General features: G+C 46.8%; 2 non-coding genes across 2 annotated transcripts; both read left to right on the top strand.

The window, feature by feature from the left end:
- The first annotated feature begins 713 nt into the window (after nt 1–713).
- Nucleotides 714–829, top strand: LOC144826711 (U5 spliceosomal RNA). The gene has a single exon (XR_013609905.1). It is a non-coding gene; the product is annotated as a U5 spliceosomal RNA (small nuclear RNA).
- An 8,501-nt stretch (nt 830–9,330) lies between these two features.
- Nucleotides 9,331–9,446, top strand: LOC144826712 (U5 spliceosomal RNA). Its single transcript, XR_013609906.1, has one exon. It is a non-coding gene; the product is annotated as a U5 spliceosomal RNA (small nuclear RNA).
- Nucleotides 9,447–19,628: the final 10,182 nt, after the last annotated feature.

The raw sequence follows: 19,628 nt of genomic DNA, 5'->3' as shown, positions 1-19,628 counted from the left end.
TGACACCTTCGGGTAAAGTTCGCACTATATAAAACCGCATAAAATAAATAAATAAAGGCGCTATATAAAAACGCATAAAATAAATAAATACATTTACTCAGAATCCCCTGCTCCAAAATGTGCAGCTTTTGCTGCTGTTCTGCAGGGGGGCCCATTCAGTGACCCGAAAACACAGCTGTGGGAAGGGGTGGACTGATCCGGCGGTGCCTGGGCCAGTCAGACCTCAGACCCTCAGGAGCTTGAGGTGCGAGAGAGGAGGAAGGGGCGACTTAACAACCAGAGCTGAGACCCTGGAGCAGGGTTCGAGTCCCGGCTGCGGCTCAACAGCAAATCACGGAAAGACCAGCGGGTAATTAAATACATATTTTAAACTGCCCATGTGTAGTGGAGGCAAACTAATGCTCGTGCAAAACGTTGTAATACCTAAAAAAGCCAATTGCGCAATGAGAGCATCAAAAGTAAACCCTGTTACACTGCCGAGGGTCACGTGTGATTGAGATGCCTTGTCTCTTTATTTGCATACCCACAATCCCCTGTGACTTGTAATCTTTCTTATGTAGTTCAATTGACTTTTCCACTTAATCATATCAAACCTTCAATGTTAATATATTCACTGAGAGGTTCCAAGTCTTCGTTTCTTTTTTTCTCTTTACCCACACTCAGAGTCCAAGGAGTTATGTTCAGTCCGGTTTCTACTACAGTGTGTACTGTTCATACTCTGGTTTCTCTTCAAACCGAATAAATCTTTCGCCTTTTACTAAAGATTTCCGTGGAGAGGAACATTTAAGAGTTTCACTCAATTTTTGAAAGTTCTATCTCTGATAGAACTACCCCATTCTGTTTAAGATAGATATAAACGAATAAAACCTTAATTAAATTTAAGGAACATTGAGGTTGTATAACTGCTGTGACTAGCCACACTGCTTCACTAACTTGTTGGTTAACAGCCAGCATTGCTAAACCTAGAACAAGAGGTTCGAGTCCCGCCTGCGCCCCAAACAGCCTGTTACTCCTAGCAAATCACGCAAAGACCCCGTGGGTAAATAATATATACTTAAAAAACTACCCGTGTGTGATGGATGTAACCTAATGCTTGTGTAAAGCGGTCTATTACCTAGAGCAAAATTTGCGATATGAGAGCAACAAAACTAAATCTCTGTTAGACTCCCGAGGGGCACGTGTGACTGAGAAGTCTTGTCACGTGGGCTCCTGTACGGTTTATTTGTATACCCATAAACCCCTGTCACTTGTGATCGCTTTTATGTACTTGAATTGATTTCACCACTTAATCAGATCAAAACCTCAATCAAAATGAATTCACTGAGACATGTTTCAAATATTCATTTAGTTTTGTGCCCCACACTCAGGGGCAGATTTACAAGCCCCTTGCGCCGTAAACAATGCGGCCACTATGCGACATATTTGCAACGTGACGGCCATTTGGCTAAAATCAAGTGTAGTTACACTTGACTTTCCCTAGAGGGAGGACGGTCAGCTGGGATGTAATCATTGCACTTTGTGTGGCAATGAAACTCTCGATCAGTGACGAAAGGAATGACGGTAACGTCAAGCGTTTTTAGTAGCTGGATGGCTGGACTGCTGGGCGGCTCACTGTGAAGTGGGCTGACTGACTGGATAGTGATTTTTAGGTTTTGCCTGGCGAAAAGATGCGCTCTGCGCATCTTTTTCGCGCAGGCGAAATCCTGATGAGAACTGTAGTGTGGCTTTGGGTTGGCCCTCGTCATTCATTGGCTGGCTCCATAAATGGAGCCTAGCCATTGGACGAGGGGCCTGTCCGTCAATGCCGGACCAGATTCGGGGGCGTTCCCGAGATTCTTTGGCTTTTGCCGACGTCACGCTACGTCAGCCGAAAGCCGATTATCGGGAACGCCCCTGAATCTGCAGGCGCAGTAAATCCCTCTAAATATCTGCAGCACTGTAAGGTCTGGAAAGGACGCCCGGAGATAGACTTCAACCACGGAGAGTCTGCAGCGCACTGAGACGACCCGCGAGTTTCCCTTCTGACGGGGAATGCTGTGTTTTAACCCCGTGGTTGGGTTCGTCTCTTCGTGGGTCCTCTTCTGTGGTGGATGAACAGCGGCGCTCATGTCCTAATCGGTAAGTGCAGGTTCCCATAGAGCAGGGCTGCTGTATATGTTACCCACAGAGGTGTATCTGCTTTCAGTTTCATTGGCTGAAGCCCCCACACCTGAGATGCAGAAACAGAAGAAACCGACCCTTCTCTCTCTATTTATGGGATTAAAGTTCCCAGTCTATCCAGGACCTCAGTGGAGTGAGTAATTTGTTTCACATCCTAATTTAAACTAGATAACCAGTTCTTACATTGACATCGCATTTCCAGCCTTGGAATACAACTCTTTTAACAAGCGCAGAGTATACAGGTCATGCGATTGTTTTTCGTGTTTCTAGCAGTAGATTGTAAGGTGTCACAAAGCACACTACGCGAAACTGCGGCTGTCTGCAAGGTTTAACCTGCTTCCGTTATGGGGGCAGTTAAAGTGTTGCAAGCGACAGCAAAACGCATCCAATAATGAAGTGTGTTTCCTGATGACAGCCGTGGCAGCCATGATTTACTTCCTGAGTTAGGTACTGTGGGCGGTGTTATTCGTTTGCAGTTGTCTATGTGAAGAAACGATCTGCTTCTGCTGAGGATCACCGGTGAAAATCAACCTGCGTGGAGCCGGGACACTGAGCATCCTATCCTTGCCCCACTTCTTCCTCTACCGGTTTGCCACCAGCGGACCGGGCCTCCAACATTGATGGACGCCAAAGCTCCGCTTTGCAGATTTGCTGCCCTGTCTCCGGTGTCGATGAGAGACGGAACAAGCTGTGCGGGCCAAGAACCTGCGCCAGAAACACGAGCGAGTTCAAAGCGAATGAAACAAAGAGACACCTGATGTCTTCTAACCAGTGGCACAGGTGACCGGGCGAGCAGCGCACACCAAGGCTTGGCGACACAAGAGAAGGAACTCAGAGAAAGGATTCCTCATCCCAGCGCGACCTGTGGCAGCTGAGCCCTGCGGGTGGTGGCGCATGAGTACAAGAGTAGAGACGACTGACTGCATAGGTCACAAAGCGTCCCCCAGTGGGATATGGCTGGCGTACAATCCTGAGGTGTTCAGCAGCTGGCGCGGTGTACGATCCAATCAAACACATTCATTTTCATTCCTGTGCTGAGCCCGGGTAGAAAATAACATTCTGGGGAACTTTACGGCTGTAGTAGCACTGATTTGCTCACACTTGCAACGTCTTAAAACTAACCAGCGACGGCTGAAGCGGCCTCCAATCAGAACAGCGGCCTCGTTTTTAATGTCACAGGAGTTCATTGAGAATAAGGGACCAGGTGACCCCTTGGCTCAGCACTGCTGAGGGGCGGTGAGTGGAGCCCCTGGGTATAATTCACCTAAGGAGCCGAGCCGGGCTTCACCGTTGAATCAGCAGCAACTCCTGAAAGATGGAGACCGGCCCTGTCCGCCTCCACCACAGGTCCCTAAACTCTGGGTACTAGGGCACAAGGCCGCGCGCCTTTTATGCCCATTCAGGGCATACAATGAATCCATTTAACCTGAAAGTTCTCGGAGTTAGTGCATTATTTTGAGACAGAATGGCTTGAGACAGAAAGAGGCAAGCATTGCTCACGGTTTCAAAGCTGAACTGTCTGGAAACTGAGAGAAATATCGGGTTAAATCAATCCATTTTACTCTCTGCATGTGCGTAAAACAAGCATATGCAAAGACCACTATGATACGATTCCTGCGCTTTATGCCAGCGGGACATCCCAGGCACCGGAGCGAGTCCTGTACATTAGATTGCGAGTGGAATCGGTGGCCCTCATGTCACTCTAAAGTCCACCAGTGACCAGGGGGGAGTGAACCGGTCTTGCTGCCGCCCACACTCTGCGTGTTAGCACTGGACGTTCACAGCAGAGCACTGGCCTCAGCAGATGATGCTACCTGTGGAGCAGGGGGCTGATGCGCGCGCGCGCCGCCCTCTGACGCAGAGTTGTGTTCATACCCGCCCTGGTAGTGTACTTGGGCTGGGTACATATGGCGCGTGCACCCGGGTTCACCGGTTCACTTGCACGGAGTCGTTTTGTTGAAGCATCTTTTTGTGACGCAATGTGTTCGCATACCTTTGAGATGTTTTTACAGTAAATATCTTTGATCTGATTTTTTTTTGTAAAAAGCTATCAATTGACCACTTCTGATGTGCCAAGAATGTTGAGGCTCACACTTCCCCGGAAGGGGGGTTAGGGGGGGGTGGGGGTGCTTTGTTCTCTCACTGATCTGACCCGGTTGCTAGGGTCATAGGACTGCACCTTATAAATTAGTCCAGTCGTCCCCACGGAGCTTTCCTTGTGAGCATGGAACACATCCTCTCTCTTTATCTCCTTCGGTTCTATTTCTCATTTCTATCCCTCCACTTCTCTATTTTATGACGTTTTCTTTCACCCCTTGTTTCACTCTCAGCCTTTTCTTTTCTTCCCTTCTTGTTCTTTTTTCACAGTCTCCTCCTTTGTCACGCCATAATTTCTCTGTTCCCCGTTTTCTCATTCTAGCCTTTTTTCTTCCTTCCTCTGTTCTCTTTGTTTTCTTTCCCTCCCTTTCCTTTCTTCCTGCCTCATTTCCTTGCTCCAAATTGCACCTCCTTCCTTCCCGTCCTTTGTTCTTCACTTGTTGTATCCGTTTCTTCGAGCCGCTGTAGGGTTGCCTCTCTTGTCCCTTCTTCTTTTCACTCTTCTTGTCTCTTTTTTTCTTTCGTTGCATTCTTTTCTGTGCACATTTTCTTTATTTCTCTTTCTATTTCTCCCTTCCTCTCCTCTTCATCTGTTCTTTCTTCTCCACCTCCCGTAACCTTAAGTTCCAGCCTGCCTCTCGCTTCTCTTCCCCTCTCTTCACTGACTTATGTATGTCCTTATGTTCCTGTCTCTCAACTCTTTCTTTCTACCCTTTCTCCTTCTAACCTGTCTTCTGCGCTCTCACCCTCCCTGTATCTTTCTCTCACTCACCTTCCTTCCCTCCCTTTTTCCCTCACTCGTCAGTCCAGCCTGCCCTCTGTCCCCCCTTCCTGACCTCTCCTCCTCTCTGTATCTCTCTTTCCTTCCCTCCCTGCCCCTCTCCGGTTTATCCCACCTTCCTTTCTATCCTGTCCTCGCTCGGCTCCCCCACCCCTTCCCCGCACACTCGGATGATGTCATCATTAAACTGTCTATCCACAGGCTCCCGGCTTCCTCTGAACCCCCCTGAGAAGCCTTCTGGCCCTGGGCATGCTCTCGGTGAAGGCTGCAAGTTGCCAGGGTTACTGCAGACCAAACCTCAGCTTTTATTGGGGGTGGAGGTGGGGGGGGGGGGACCTGGGGGCGGAGTTAAGATATGCACTAAAGCGGAGGGCTGGAAATAGAGAGGTGAGAGAAGTGACTGGGGGCTGGGGGGTATAGCTGATCATCAAAAGGTTAAAGTGAGACACTGGCCGCGTTCACAGACCGCAGCAACAGACCCACCACAGACCGTATCGCCAGTGAAGGCACAGACCGCATCGAACAACGCACACAGACCGCATTCCACATGGAACAAAGACCCCGCCTCGAAGAGGATACAGACCACCCCAGACGCGAGCCCAAAGGGCATATAAACACCCCCCCCTACACAGGGGCGGCTGGTGACATTTGAAAGTGGTGAGGCGTAAACTAATTTGCATATTGCACCGCAGCGAGCGCAGCGAGCGAGCCCGAACCACCTTGCATCCATCCATACATCATTCATTCATCCACCCATCCATCCACCCACCCACCCATCCATCCACCAATTCTGCATCCATCCTGCATCCATCATTCATTCATGCATCCATCCACCCACCCATCCATCCACCCATCCATCATCCATTCCTGCATCCATTCCTGCATCCATTCATGCATCCACCCATCCATCCATCCATCCTGCATCCATCATTCATTCATGCACCCATCCATCCACCATGCATCCATCCTGCATCCATCATTCATTCATCCACCCATCCTGCATCCATCATTCATTCATGCATCCACCCATCCATTCATCCACACATCATTCATCCTGCATCCATTCATGTGTCCACCCATCCATCCACCCATCCTGCATCCATCATTCATTCATGCATCAACCCATCCATTCATCCACCCATCATTCATCCATCATCCATCCATCCATCCACCCATCCTGCATCCATCATTCATTCATGCACCCATCCATCCACCTTGCATCCATCCTGCATCCATCATTCATTCATCTACCCATCCACCCATCCTGCATCCATCTTGCATCCATCATTCATTCATGCATCCACCCTTCCATTCATCCACCCATCATTCATCCTGCATCCATTCATGCATCCACCCATCCTGCATCCATCATTCATGTATTTTTATGACCATATAACTTGCACACAGCTTGTCAGTGTTTAATACCAGTCTCGAACCTTGTACTCCAGCACCAATGATACATGATTAATATTAATTGTTTTTAAAAACATGTATTTGTTCGACACCAATTTCACACCTTAGTCGGAACATCATTTTTGTTTGTTTTTTAAAGTATCTATTTATTTACCACCAAAGTAAGTCATGTATACATTTTTATGGTTTGATAAGAGGCTCGAACCTGGTTTCCCAGCACCAAAGTCGGCCGTGCTATCCGTCAGGGGTTATGTAACCGGGCTATGTAGTGACCAGCCAATCCTGCACCAGGATTGGCTGGGGGGGCACCATGACTCCTCGCCCAGTCGCCCTGTGTAACCCCGGGGGCTGCGGCCCGCCCCCTGGTCCTCTCTCTAAGGGGGAATTCACAAGAAAACGATCTGCGCATGCGCGGGCATGTTTGTGCCCAAAAATACACTTGCGCAGCTGCAGCAGCCCGATCCTCCCCCCCCCCCCCTTCCCTTGCGCACTCCGGGAAGGTCGGGTGTCTCCCGGTTTCCCGGCCGGCAGATAGCGCGATTTTTTAAAATAATTGTGTTTGGCTTCTAGTAACGACGTAGTGGGTCCATGGGGCTTAGTGGGGCTTCGCCCCTACGCCCCAATGGACGCACCGCGCCTGCCCCTACACCGCTGGTACACAGACGGGTCCACCTTTAGACAACAGACCACACCCACCTATCCTCTTCTGACCTCCATGCGGGCACAATGACCCCGAGTGGCTTCAGCAGAAGTAACCAACCGCATCTCTGGGCAGTACAGCTCAGACCAGATCCCTATCCATCCACACACCTGGCAGCCTTACTTCGGCCCATCCGTTAGGCAATGCTATACAGCCCAAGTCTTCAGCCCGGGTTGACATCTGAGAGAAGTCTTAGCAGTCCAGATGCAGTTCACCCAGTGCTCTGGGCCACCGGGAAATGATTCAATTTAAGTCAGAATACCTACAAAACTAAGAATTCAACAGCTGCCGTCGCAACTCTGTGCTTGATCACTGGAGGTGACGAGCGATACTGGGCACAAGTCAAAGGGTCTCCTACCTATACCAACTGACCAAGTTGCAAGCATACACCGCGATTCAGCCAACAACTGTCCAATTCAGTCTCTGGCCTGCACACACCTTTTGTGTTCCTCTGTACACCAGAACACCACCACCCAACCAAAACAAATCACACACGCTCTACCACATCACCACTATCTCAATTCACTTACCCAACGTAAGCCACACGACAGCCTCCTCGTTGAGCCACCACGTCACCCTCATCATGCTTGTGTATCCTCACAGCTCACCAACCTCACACATCATTCCTTCCACAATACCACTGACTCAGACTTATATGTGGCTATCACCCCCTCAGGAGTATCATTACACCTACAAACTCCAACGCTCAAGGTCTCTCAGTCCTGCATCTTTATATATCACATTACCAAGGTGCCTCTCATTCTGTCTAATGAACGCCAGATCTACATGCAGCACTATGATGGCCAAATTGATTCCTGCGCTTGCATTAGGATGCCCTGTTTCTGTGCGATGCCAGATTTTTTTTATTGTGCTTTAATCGTGGGGCTGAGAGTCAGCTGAGCACAAGCATGTGTTCGTGTCAACTCTAGATTTAGTCAGAGCATGAAGGTCCGTTACGATAAGGGGGCTCTCAGTGTGTGGGGGGGCTCTCAGTGTGTTGGGGAGGCTCGCAGTGTGTGGAGAAGGCTCGCAGTGTGTGGAGGGAGCTCGCAGTGTGTGTGGGGGGCTCGCAGTGTGTGGGGGGCTCGCAGTGTGTGGGGGGCTCTGTGTGGGTGTGTGTTGGGGGGCTCTCTGTAGGTGTTTGTGGGTGTCATTTGCGAAAGATAAAGCTAGTGGCATTGCAAATGACAATGCCATTTATTTATGTAAAAAAAAAAACATAAATAAAAATAATGTCAAGAGCATTGCCAATAGCTCAAACTTTAACAAAGGCAAAACCATTGCATTGTAAATGCTTGTTTAGGTAGGCCAGCGGGTTTGGCTGGACTGCTGTGCAGGTCAGCCATGACTCACGGCCGGGCTGACGTCCTCGGTAGAACGGCGGCTGCCAAACAGCATGAGTTGGAAGGCTAAGTCGACAACCCTGTTGGCGAAACCCTCCTGGGTCCGACCAGCGCAAGGCTGACCAGCTAATGGTTCACTGCTTTCAGTTGGATTGGTCAGCTGCTGGAGGGGGGGCAGAGCCAACAGACCGGGCGGCTGAAAAGATAAGCCATGCCTAGTACCCCCGCGCTAGTAGGCCGGGGGAGTCGGCCGGGACGAGAGGCGTGGCTGGCAGGTGTGGCAGACTGGCTGGACCTGCTGACCGAGGCTAGACGGGTAGGACAAAAAAAAAATTTCGCAACGTGATGCATCTAGTGAGATGCGTCATGTTGTAAAGCCCTGCGCTACATTATACCTGCGTCAGGTATAATGTATGCAGGGTGGGCGTTCCATCATAAGGAAGCCCCTTAAAAGTGACGCAGTGAAATGAGTCACTTTAACGTCCCCGCTCTGTCAAAACCTTACGCCTGCTTGTAGCAGGCGTAAGGAGTGACGCAGCACAGCAAGTATAGGGCACCCCTGAGCAGTGCTGGAGTTGCGACTCGCTGGCGACACAACTCCAGCACTGCGTCACCTTTACGACGTCAGATGCATCACGCATCTCTCTATCGTTGCGCCATGGTGCGTTGCATTGTAAATCCGGCACATCCTTGATGGCGCAAGGGGTTTCAACCGTCACGGAAAATAACTGGTGCATTCCTGCTGATATGCAGGGATATGCCAGTTATTGTAAATCTGCCCCTCAGAATCCAAGGAGTTGTGTTCCCTTCGGTCTCTGCCACAGTATATTGCCATCATACTCTGGTTTCTCTTCAAACCGAATAAACCTTTCGCCTTTTACTAAAGATTTCCGTGGAGAGGAACATTAAAGAGTTTCACTAATTTTTTTGAGGCTCGGTCTCTGATAGAGCTGTCCTACAATGTTTAAGATATATAAAGGTGGTCGAATTAAAACTGCTCAGTACCACTAATTTTATTGCTTCGGGAGAAACACAATTTAGGGGCATATTATCAAGGAACGGCGTTAAAATTATCGTCGCTTTAGCGGCAGGAAACTGCCGCTAAAACTGCGATAATGGGCTTGATAATATGCCGTAGAGACTTTCAATAGAACCCATGTTCACACCAGAACATGGACTTCTATTGGAATTCTCAAGGGCATATTATCAAGTCCATTATCGTTGCTTTAGCGGCAGTTTCCTGCAGCTAAAGCGGTGATAATTTTAACGCCGTTCCTTGATAATATGCCCCCAGGTTTTAAATAATGTAGGTAATACTGCATTGAAAATAGTCCTTCTATTAAATTCTCTGTGAACTGCTCTGTGAAATCAAAACGCACCTCCAGTGAAAACTCCTGGTCATTATTTTATAAAGAGGCATTTTACAATTATTCTAATTGTATGTTTGTTCTGGATTGATTTCCCGTTTAACAGTTTCATTGTTTATTTTAATGTCAGTGTGACTCAATTGTCAAATGTTTTCCTTTTTTTTAATTTTATTTTTTTAATTTTATTGACAAGGAATTTTGAACCTTACAGTGCAGAATTGGCATTAAGACACGATAAGGAAAAATACATTTACATTCATTACAACATACATTACATTATAGAATAGTATGTATTGAAAACAGAAAACAGAGTTAGCCCGATCTCCGAAGTCCAAAAACAGGCCAAGAAAGACACATACACCAATATCATAGCATTTCAGTTAATCCATTCTGCTACCGGCGCCCAAATCTTTAATGCCATTTGTCTCCTCCTCCCCCCTTTACAGGAAAAAGCTGAAAATTCGAGCCTGTGAATAGCTAACAATCTAGCTCGCCAGTTCGAGAAGGTAGGAGCTTCAGGGGACAGCCATTGAGATGTTATACACAGCCGGACCTGTGACATAGCTATAAACATAAAGGCAGATTCATATCGCGTATTCCTACCTTCTTCATTATTACAAACATCGAACCCAAATATCACTAATGCTGGTGTCAGAGTGCAGCTAATCTTGAGTGTAGCATTAATAAAGCGCTCAATATCTTCTAAAAAGCTAGTAAGGGAAGGAAAAGAATAGAACATATGAATTGGGTCAGCCGCAAGAAGCCCACACCGTGCACAAGAATCTCCCTTTCTACTACCCCATTTTGAGATTTTTGCGGGTGTGTAATATAAATCCAGCATTGCCATATAACTTTGAGTTCTAAGGGGCAGATTTATGATGACTGGCGCATCCCCAGGGATGCGCCAGTCATCCTGCGCCGCTGCTACCCCATGGTGCGCCGCATTTACAATGCGGCGCACCATGGGGCAAAAACGGCACAGATGCGTGACGCATCTGTGCCGTAAAGGTGGCGCATTGCTGGAGCTGCGTCGCAAGCGTAAGGCAGCTCCAGCAAGGCTCGGGGGTGCCCCATCTCCACAATGCTGCGTCAAGACCTACGCCTGCTTCAAGCAGGCGCAGGGTTTTGACGCAGCATTGTCCTGAAAGTGACTGAGTGAAATCTCATAGATTTCACTCAGCCACTTTTAGGAGGCGCCCCCCCCTGCGCAGGAACGCCTCCTTATGGCACAGGGCTTTACAACGTGACGCATCTCCTAGATGCGTCACGTTGTAAATAGGGTGCATTATTTGCGCCGCCGTTGCGTCAAATAAAGTGACGCACCGGCGGCGCAAGGCCTTCATAAATCTGCCGCTAAGTGTTCCCGACACAATAACCTCGCTGCCAAGCTCTAACACTGGTGTTAAGTCGATGCCTGTCTTTTCAAGCTTACCTTCCCATTTAACACTTTGAGCTGACAAATCGTCAGAAGGAACCGACAATATATACTGATAGAGCATCCCTATTCTACTTCTTTTTTGAATCAATTCGAAAATAGGTACTTTATCTAACATACCAGGTGTGACCTTCAAATGTTTGTAAAAAAAACTTTGAATCTGTAAATATTTAAAAAAATCCTGTGATAACAACTGAAATTTGTCCTTTATATCAATATAAGATAACACTTGTCCATCCCCCGCCAGATCGCCTAACACCCGAATCCCCTGCATTTGCCATCTATGCATAGTTTGGTCTTGAAAAATGCCAGGCAAAAGTCGAGCGGCTTTGAAAGGAGTATATATGTTAAGATTTGGAATAGCTAATATCCGCCTTATTTTCTGCCAGATTGTAAATGCAGCAATGATGACCTTGAATCTAGGGGCATATTATCAAGGACGAGCGATACATTATCGCCGCTTCGATAAAACGACGATAATGGGCTTGATAATATGCTCTATAGAATTCCTATCGAAGCCCATGTTAGATGTCTCCACATCTAACATGGGCTTCGATAGGAATTTTATAGAGCATATTATCAAGCCCATTATCGCAGTTTTATCGGCAGTTTCCTGCCGATAAAAGCGGCGATAATGTATCGCCCGTCCTTGATAATATGCCCCTCAGTTCTTTTGTAATAACTAGGCTCCAAAACCTCCACCAGAATGCCTTTAGCCGCCGCCCCTAGACCTATATCAAAAATGGTAGTGTAGGAAGGTGGATACCTGACTATGGTTATCCCAGATTTTTTGCCTAGTGTTTAGCTGGTTTTCGACTTAGTTGGCCTGGGATACTGCTAATCAGGGCCCCAGGCTGTCTGCTCTCTCTATAAAATGGACTCCATGTACCTTAGGTACATACCTAATTGGATATTGGGTCACCCTTATGAGTCCTTGTACAGTGTACTATAGGTACCCAGGGCATAGGTGCACCCAAGGCCAACCAGGGGCTGCAGCATATCTTATGCCACCCCTGGTTGGCCATCCAAACTGACACAACTGGCTGATCACTCAGCTGTGGCAAGGTTGTGTAATCACCCCTTGCTTAGGTATAGTGGGCCCGATTCACAGACCTAACGTAAGACAAAATCCTAAACTTACTACCATTTTGCTATTCACAGAAGGCACTTACTCATTTTGGTATTCACAGAATGCACTTACTCATCTCGCAGTTGTTAGAGTTTGAGTTATTGGCATTGTAAATGGCAATGCCATTTATTTATGTGTTGGTGTCTTAAACATAAATAAAAGGCATTGTCATATGCCAATATGTTAAACTCTCGCAAATGTGAGACCTATTGCATTGCAAATGCTTGTTTTTTTTACTAATCCTTTGGCTCCTCTGCGTTTATAGAAGACAGCTGAGGCATAGGGCTGCTTTTTATCAGCATTCTGTCGGTGCAGTTTTGCTTTAATATTTGCACTGACCACATGCAACAAGCATTGGCAAAGCCAACAGGTCATGCCTATGCAACATCTGTTGGCTTTGTAAATGTGCATCTTAACAAAGTACCAAAGACAATAGTTCACGAGTAGGCAAGACCTATTGGCTTTGCCAATGCTTGTTGTAAAAGCGCTTCCAAGCACATTTTATTGCTTTTTTAATATAAGTATACTACTCTGAGATTGGTGTTCTCCATATTCAAATGATAAACTCGAAAATGCTACAGGGTCATTGCATATGAAACCGCGTGCATGCTCACGCATGCACATGTATACTTCATCAGGCGGGGACAGCGGTAGGGACATGACGTAGCACGTGCATGTAGAAGGACACATGCATCTATTTTTTCCCCCTTTGTTTATGGGAAGCAATATCTGCAATAACCCTTATTTTTTTCTTTTTTGCACCGCATCAGCCAATAACATTAGAAAAGCCAATAGGGATGAAGTAGCAAAGAAAAAGGTGTGATTGATTGGGTTTGCCAGTGCTTGTTTTACAAGTCCATGTCGTCCGAGTGACAGTGGAGACATGAAGCACTGAGGCGTTTTCCTTGCCGGGTCCAAGGTACATAGATATGAGCCATTCCGCAGTTGTCTCCGAAGGAGCCGGGAGTGATGTGTTGTAAGGAAGAGCACTCGGTTGTCTGAGGAGTGGGGCATCACAGGGAGTGAGGAAGAGCAGTTTTGTGGCACCCTAGGAGGAGTACAGGCGTCTCTAGCCAGCCATGCTTGTGTATGTACACCCCTTTGCCCATGCTTAATTTGTGCCAGTGGTGGCGGCGGCTGGTGGCCACCTGTGCTCATGTCTAGGGATCAGGATGCATTTATCATGTTCATACCTGGTTCCAGAGCAAGTGAGAGAAAGACCTGTAAGGGAGACAGAAGAGTAAGATAGGAAAAACAGGGACGGGGGCGGGGGGCAGAGGGGGTGACCAGGGCCTGCAGGAAGCAGACTTGCAAGGTTGTGGAATCCCACAGCACCCCTGAAGAAACACCTTGGAATCCTGCGTGGGTGTATTGATTTATTTACAATGCAAGTTCAGTCTCAGCAAAAATAAAACATAGAATGTTCTGCTTATGCCAGGAAAAAGCACTGGCAAAATCCGCACGGGGAAACGAGACAGGACAAATTCAAACTATGTAATAACCCAGTGCGCAGAGTTCGATACCGCATGTTATGCCTCATCCAGAAGGCCCCAGCTCTGGATCGGCTGGTAATGCCATTGTGTAGGGTGTGTGCATCTCCCAGGCCCGTATGACACCGCCAGAGTACTCTGGCACTCATGATGGATATAAGTAGGGTCTCTAGAATTATGTGGTAAAGGTGTGTCAAATTATGTGGCAGAGTTGGCTGGATTTTGCACCAAGAAATAGCAAATTAAGCAGCGTAATGCAGCACATTTGTGTTAGTATTACCTCATTATTTTTGGATTTCCAGATGTTAACATTATCTGCCAAAGGTTTTAATTAATTAATTGGTACCACTTTGACACCCATATACCGAATAACCAACAGAAAAGTGACCAGTCAGCTTTGAAGAAGGCCTTTAACTGAACAGTAACACACGTCGCTTTATTTTTAGTAATTTTTGATCTGTCTGAACTAGAAAGAACAATTTTTAAATCTGCAGATTTTAAAGTAGATAATGGATTGTGTCAAAAGTAGCAAAGCCATAATTATGCGGCAACAGAATTGCACAATTCCGAAGTCCTTGTCTTTAAGTCATCAGAGCACGGGCAGCTGGTTATGTCAGTGTAGCTGATTTCAGTAGTGTTGTGATTCAACCATGATGGCCCACCTTGTGTTGCACGTTGGATGGATGTCTGAGACAGCCCCACGCTTTTGTATACGGTTGCCAGAAATAACTCAGTAGTGGTTCTATATAGCGCTTCATACAGTGTTACAGACTCTAAGCACTATAAACAAGAACAAAACAGAGCTGCTCCAGCAACTGGAAGGAGGGGGCTGCTCAAGGTTAGGGCGACCAGAAACAAAGAGCACGTCAGCGAAGCTTTTATCAGCACCCAGCCTCTCTGCAGACTCCCCCTGCATTCCAGAGAGGCGCGCGTCGCGATCCGGTCTGCCAAGCCATGCTGTGGAGACAAGACCTGGCCGCCGCACAACGTTATCCTATGGGGAAAAGCTGAGCGCGGCCAGGTCTTGTCTCACTTCGTCGTTCTCAGACTGCTGAGACGCCGACTATAGTTCTCGCAGCGAGAACGCGCTTTCAGCGCGTTCGGCGTAGCGAGACCTAAAAAGGGAGGTAATTGACACCCATCTGGCTCCAGAAAGGCCACTCAGCCCCCCACTGGGCCGGTATCTAAACAATGCACAAACCACCCAAATTGGCCCCCTGGCTGCTCAGAACAGCAGCCCACAACTGGAACTGAACACCGGCCCCTCGGGCATTGCCCGAGTGCCCTCGTTACCAATCCGGTATGGTAATGGACGGAGCATCTGAACCAATCAAACACTCACACCCAGTCAAAAGATCTGGGTTTAATCCATCACCTGTTCTTTAGCCCACTCTGCCACCCCAGTTCAGACATGGCTATATGCAAATCAGTCTGACCCTGTGCCTCATGGGAACAGTCCAGCGCGAACTGCCAAGCCATGCCTTCCCTGGACCGGAAACAAGCTTCCAAGGACCGGTTTCTGGCATTACAGTCGTCTTCAGCCCGGCTTGCTTGAATCCAGTGGCAAAGTGAGCAAGGGACTCACGTCTGAGCATACCCTGCCACACTTATGGTGGCCAAAAGCGGTACAAAAGGGGGTGTAATGGACGGAGCATCTGATCCAATCAAACACTCAAACCCAGTCAAAGATCTGGGTTTAATCCATCACCGTTCTTTAGCCCACTCTGCCACCCCAGTTCAGACATGGCTATATGCAAATCAGTCTGACCCTGTGCCTCATGGGAACAGTCCAGCCTGAACTGCCAAGCCACGCCTTCCCTGGACCATAACAAGCTTCCGAGGACCGGTTTCTGGCATTACCAATCCGACCTCGCCTGCAAACCTTGAACAAGTGATGCCATATTCCTTGTGTGTGCCGGGTTCCCCAGGTTTGGGAGCCAATGTACCCAGCTAAATGGTTCCCTGAAACTCCTGCACATCTGTTGACTGAATAACCGTTGAGTAGTTTCTGAAAGCAACTGGCCCACACAAAACACTACACTCAGAGTCCACCCACATTTCATTTTTTGCCCACTACCATCCCATTTAAGATACAAATCTTTGTATTGCACATTGTCCCTGGTGCTTTTGAAAAATGTAAAGCTGCAATTGGTCAATGTCAAATTAATTTCCTAGAAGCCCGACAACTAGGTACACAGTGTCTTGCACTGGGTGCGAGTCTCACATTTTTTGCTGCACAGTCTTTCATATTGGGTGTGATTCTGATACCTTCAAGAAATATCTCGTGTATTGGATGAGAGGTTCACTCCTTAAAAAAGATACATTTTTGGGACCATAAGCTCACTCATTTGATGCAAGTCTCACAGATTCATGCTCAGACATACTCATTTGGTGTGAGTGATACACCTTGAGGAACAGACTTACCAATTTGCATCTCGGTGAAAAGTCTCACTAGGTGCAGGTTTCACATGGATGATATTTTATGGACAGCTGCTATCACCTATGGCTTTTTAGAAATTGCCCTGAAAAATTTACAATTATAACACCATTTTCTCAAAATTATCTTGGGGCTCAACAATCCTTGACAGGGTCACATTTGCTTGGCACACCATAAAGTAGTGGAAAAAAACACAATTTTCAACAGCTTATTGTCAGCGTTATGTAAAATGTGGATTTTACATGCAATATTTTACCTTTGTTAACACTGTTTCTTGTTCAGAGGATGTATAGAACCCTCCTTGAAACAATCGGTCTTGGTCACTGCAAGTCAGAGCCAATATTACACCTAACCACTTTCTAACATCACCAGTCACCTCTGCGAGGAATGTTACACTTTCCAATATTATTCCTGCATATTTGGGTGCATGCTATAGTTACATGCTGCTAGTTATACAGCAGCTTTTACTGTTGCCCCATACTTTTACCCAGCAGAATTTGTAAAGTTTGTTTCTCATTTAAACTGTGAATGATCCTACTACACCCCCCAGACTGCTACTGTTCCTGGTTTAAACCCCACCACAAAAGGCCTGACCTGGTACTTTGATAAGACTGCCACTAAGCCTGCTTTTGCTGCCCTTCATCGGTCTTATCTACCTATTCTAGATCTGGGCTAGTGCTAGTCCTTCTCCCTGTAGCCTCTGTGCCTTATAACGCTTTGCCAAAGAAATGGGATTGTCGATTGTGTCTATAACATCTGACCAGCCTGTGCTTGACTGGCTGGTCTACATTCAAACTGGAAATTATAGGAGGATTCCCCCAAAAAAGCAGGTTATCTAGGCAAGAGACTGTGGAAGCCATTTTATAATTATTCCCGAACATGATTAGGATGCCTGCTTTTTGATACTAAAATAACTACTGAGGCCTGTAGAACGTGCACAGAAAAGACCTAGATAAAACGTTCTGCAGTTGCTGAAATTAAGTTGCCATTGCAAAGCAAGACTTGCTCGAAGATACCATCAAAATGTCACATGAGGCTAGTGTAGCAATACACATTGGAACATAGCTTTCTTGTACATAGCCAGGCTTGCATGTTTCTGTTGGGAAAGGTATTACAACAACAGAAACTGTGTCCAGTACATTGTACATTGCATTAGTCCAGAATGTCCCAAAATGTCACAAGCACAGGACACGTGGGTAGCAAACAACTCCAACATCTCACGCAATGCAGGTATCACACAGTGTTGGACTCTTTTGATTGGCCTAGTGCTCTATACTTATGTAACCTGCCCAGGAAACTGATTGTCAGAGCCGCCACTTTGCTTAATTTCTGAAGCAAATGTCTTAATCTTGTTTTTCTACTGTACCTGTATTGCATAAATCATGATGCCTTTCCCTTTGTGGTTAAGATCAATAAAAGGATGTGGAAGACTTGTCCTTATTGGACATTCAGCAGCTTTAAAATGATAGCATGAGCTTGGATGGGGCCGCCAAGATCCCTTGGATTAAATATATATGTAATTTTATGAAAGACATAGGGCATCCGCAATACTTTGTGGACCCCGTTACTATGCTGTCAGTATCGAGAAAGGCCCTAAAGTTAGAGGATCTTCAATTATTGAGTTCAGTACGACTGGCAGAATAAGTGCTAAAACCTAGCGTTAGGAAGCATCAATTAACGCTTATATGTATGGGGATGGAGCTCTACTTGTTATATGTCCCAGGAATATTTGATAGGATGCTTTTAACAAGATTTAGATTGGGAGTCTTACATAGATTATTGTCAATACCAACTATGAACGACTGGTCACAAACTCTGATACCCAGCCCATGTGACAACCACTCTGAACAGTCTACGATCCACCTTGTCCTATTTTGTAAATTTTACGTAGAGTTGGGGAAAGTCTATTTACTTCCACTTTTAAAACATCTGGGCGTAAGGCAATGTCGCCCAGCTTTTATTTGGCCGCAGCTTGTGGTAGATGAACAGACTACGTGGAGGGTGGCTAAGTTTTTAAAAAAGGTGAATCAGCTGAGGAAAAGTATGGTATTTGAGGTGTAAATTGTGGGCACTGCCTCCCCTGATGGTGCTGGACCAATTTTTAATGTGTAATTTTATCAAAATCTGTTACGTTTTTAATAACATTTTTATTTGTTTTTATTGTATGTGCTTTTATGATTGCTATATTAATAATCGAATAAAGCTTTCCTTGACTTGACTTGACATTCAGCAGCTTTGCTGTCTGTTCCTGTGCTGCACATACTATTGTTTTTTATCCTGTCTTATAATACATTTTCTCTTTTATCATATTCTGAGTAGGCTTCTACATTTGGTGCGCGTATGTGGCTCCAGAAACCCTGAATTCCACTAAGACCAGGCTGCCTCCATTGTGTGGAGGTCTGCGGTCTGACCACTACACTCTCCTGCCTTCTCTTTCTCCCCCTCTCTTCGTACTTGGGCTGAATGCTTCCACTCACATCTCTGGCTGCTCTTGCTCCGTGTTTCCCCAGGCTTCTCTCAGCACACATTGATGGCTGTTGTAACCGTTGTCGTCTTGCTCTTGGGTTTTGGCATTGTGTGACTTCTGAGCTTGCCCTGCATTCAGGTGTCGATCTTTCTTGCTGAGGGGTATCTTGCTTCCTCACTCTCTTTCATTTGCCTGGTAATTGTTGCTGTGGTTATGTATTTTTCTGTTCGTCACCACACTGTCAATGATGGCCCTGTTTGAGGCTGTTTCCCTTGCATGCATTCTCTGCTCCGGCTTGCTGCCTCTCTATGTTGTGCATTACTAACGCTGGGCCAGTGGTGCCCCATCTTGTTGGTTTTAGCCTCTGAAGGGCACCAATGCAGTTCCTCTGCAAGTCTCCCTTCGGTTGAACATGGTGGTGGACCAGTTACAAAGGGGAGGGAGGATTTGTTTTGTGTCTCGCTTGCTTCTCATGTATAGTATCTGTATAGTATAGTATGTATAGCATCTGATTATACTGTTTTCTGTTAAAGGACTGTCTGACGTTTTGCTCTTTTTCTATCTCCTTCTGTCTGCTGTGGTTGACATTGGGCTGCTGGCACCCAGTCTTTAGTCACAATACCCATTGGTTTGGCACTGCCAATGCTGTTCTCTCTGACTATGCTGCCTGACCATGATATTCTCTATTCACTTGTGCATTTGAATTTGGATTTTAGCTGCTGGGCTGTTGCCTTCGCCCCTGGGTACCGGAGAGGGCGTTCTTCTGCCTCTTACCCTGCCTGCAGTAACTCTCTAGCAGTGGGTGAATT

This window comes from Lissotriton helveticus, chromosome 3_2, assembly GCF_964261635.1.
Source record: "Lissotriton helveticus chromosome 3_2, aLisHel1.1, whole genome shotgun sequence".
In the NCBI taxonomy this organism is placed as follows: domain Eukaryota; kingdom Metazoa; phylum Chordata; class Amphibia; order Caudata; family Salamandridae; genus Lissotriton; species Lissotriton helveticus.
The sequence above is the reverse complement of the archived record's forward strand: the minus strand, read 5'-3'. Positions and strand labels throughout refer to the sequence as shown.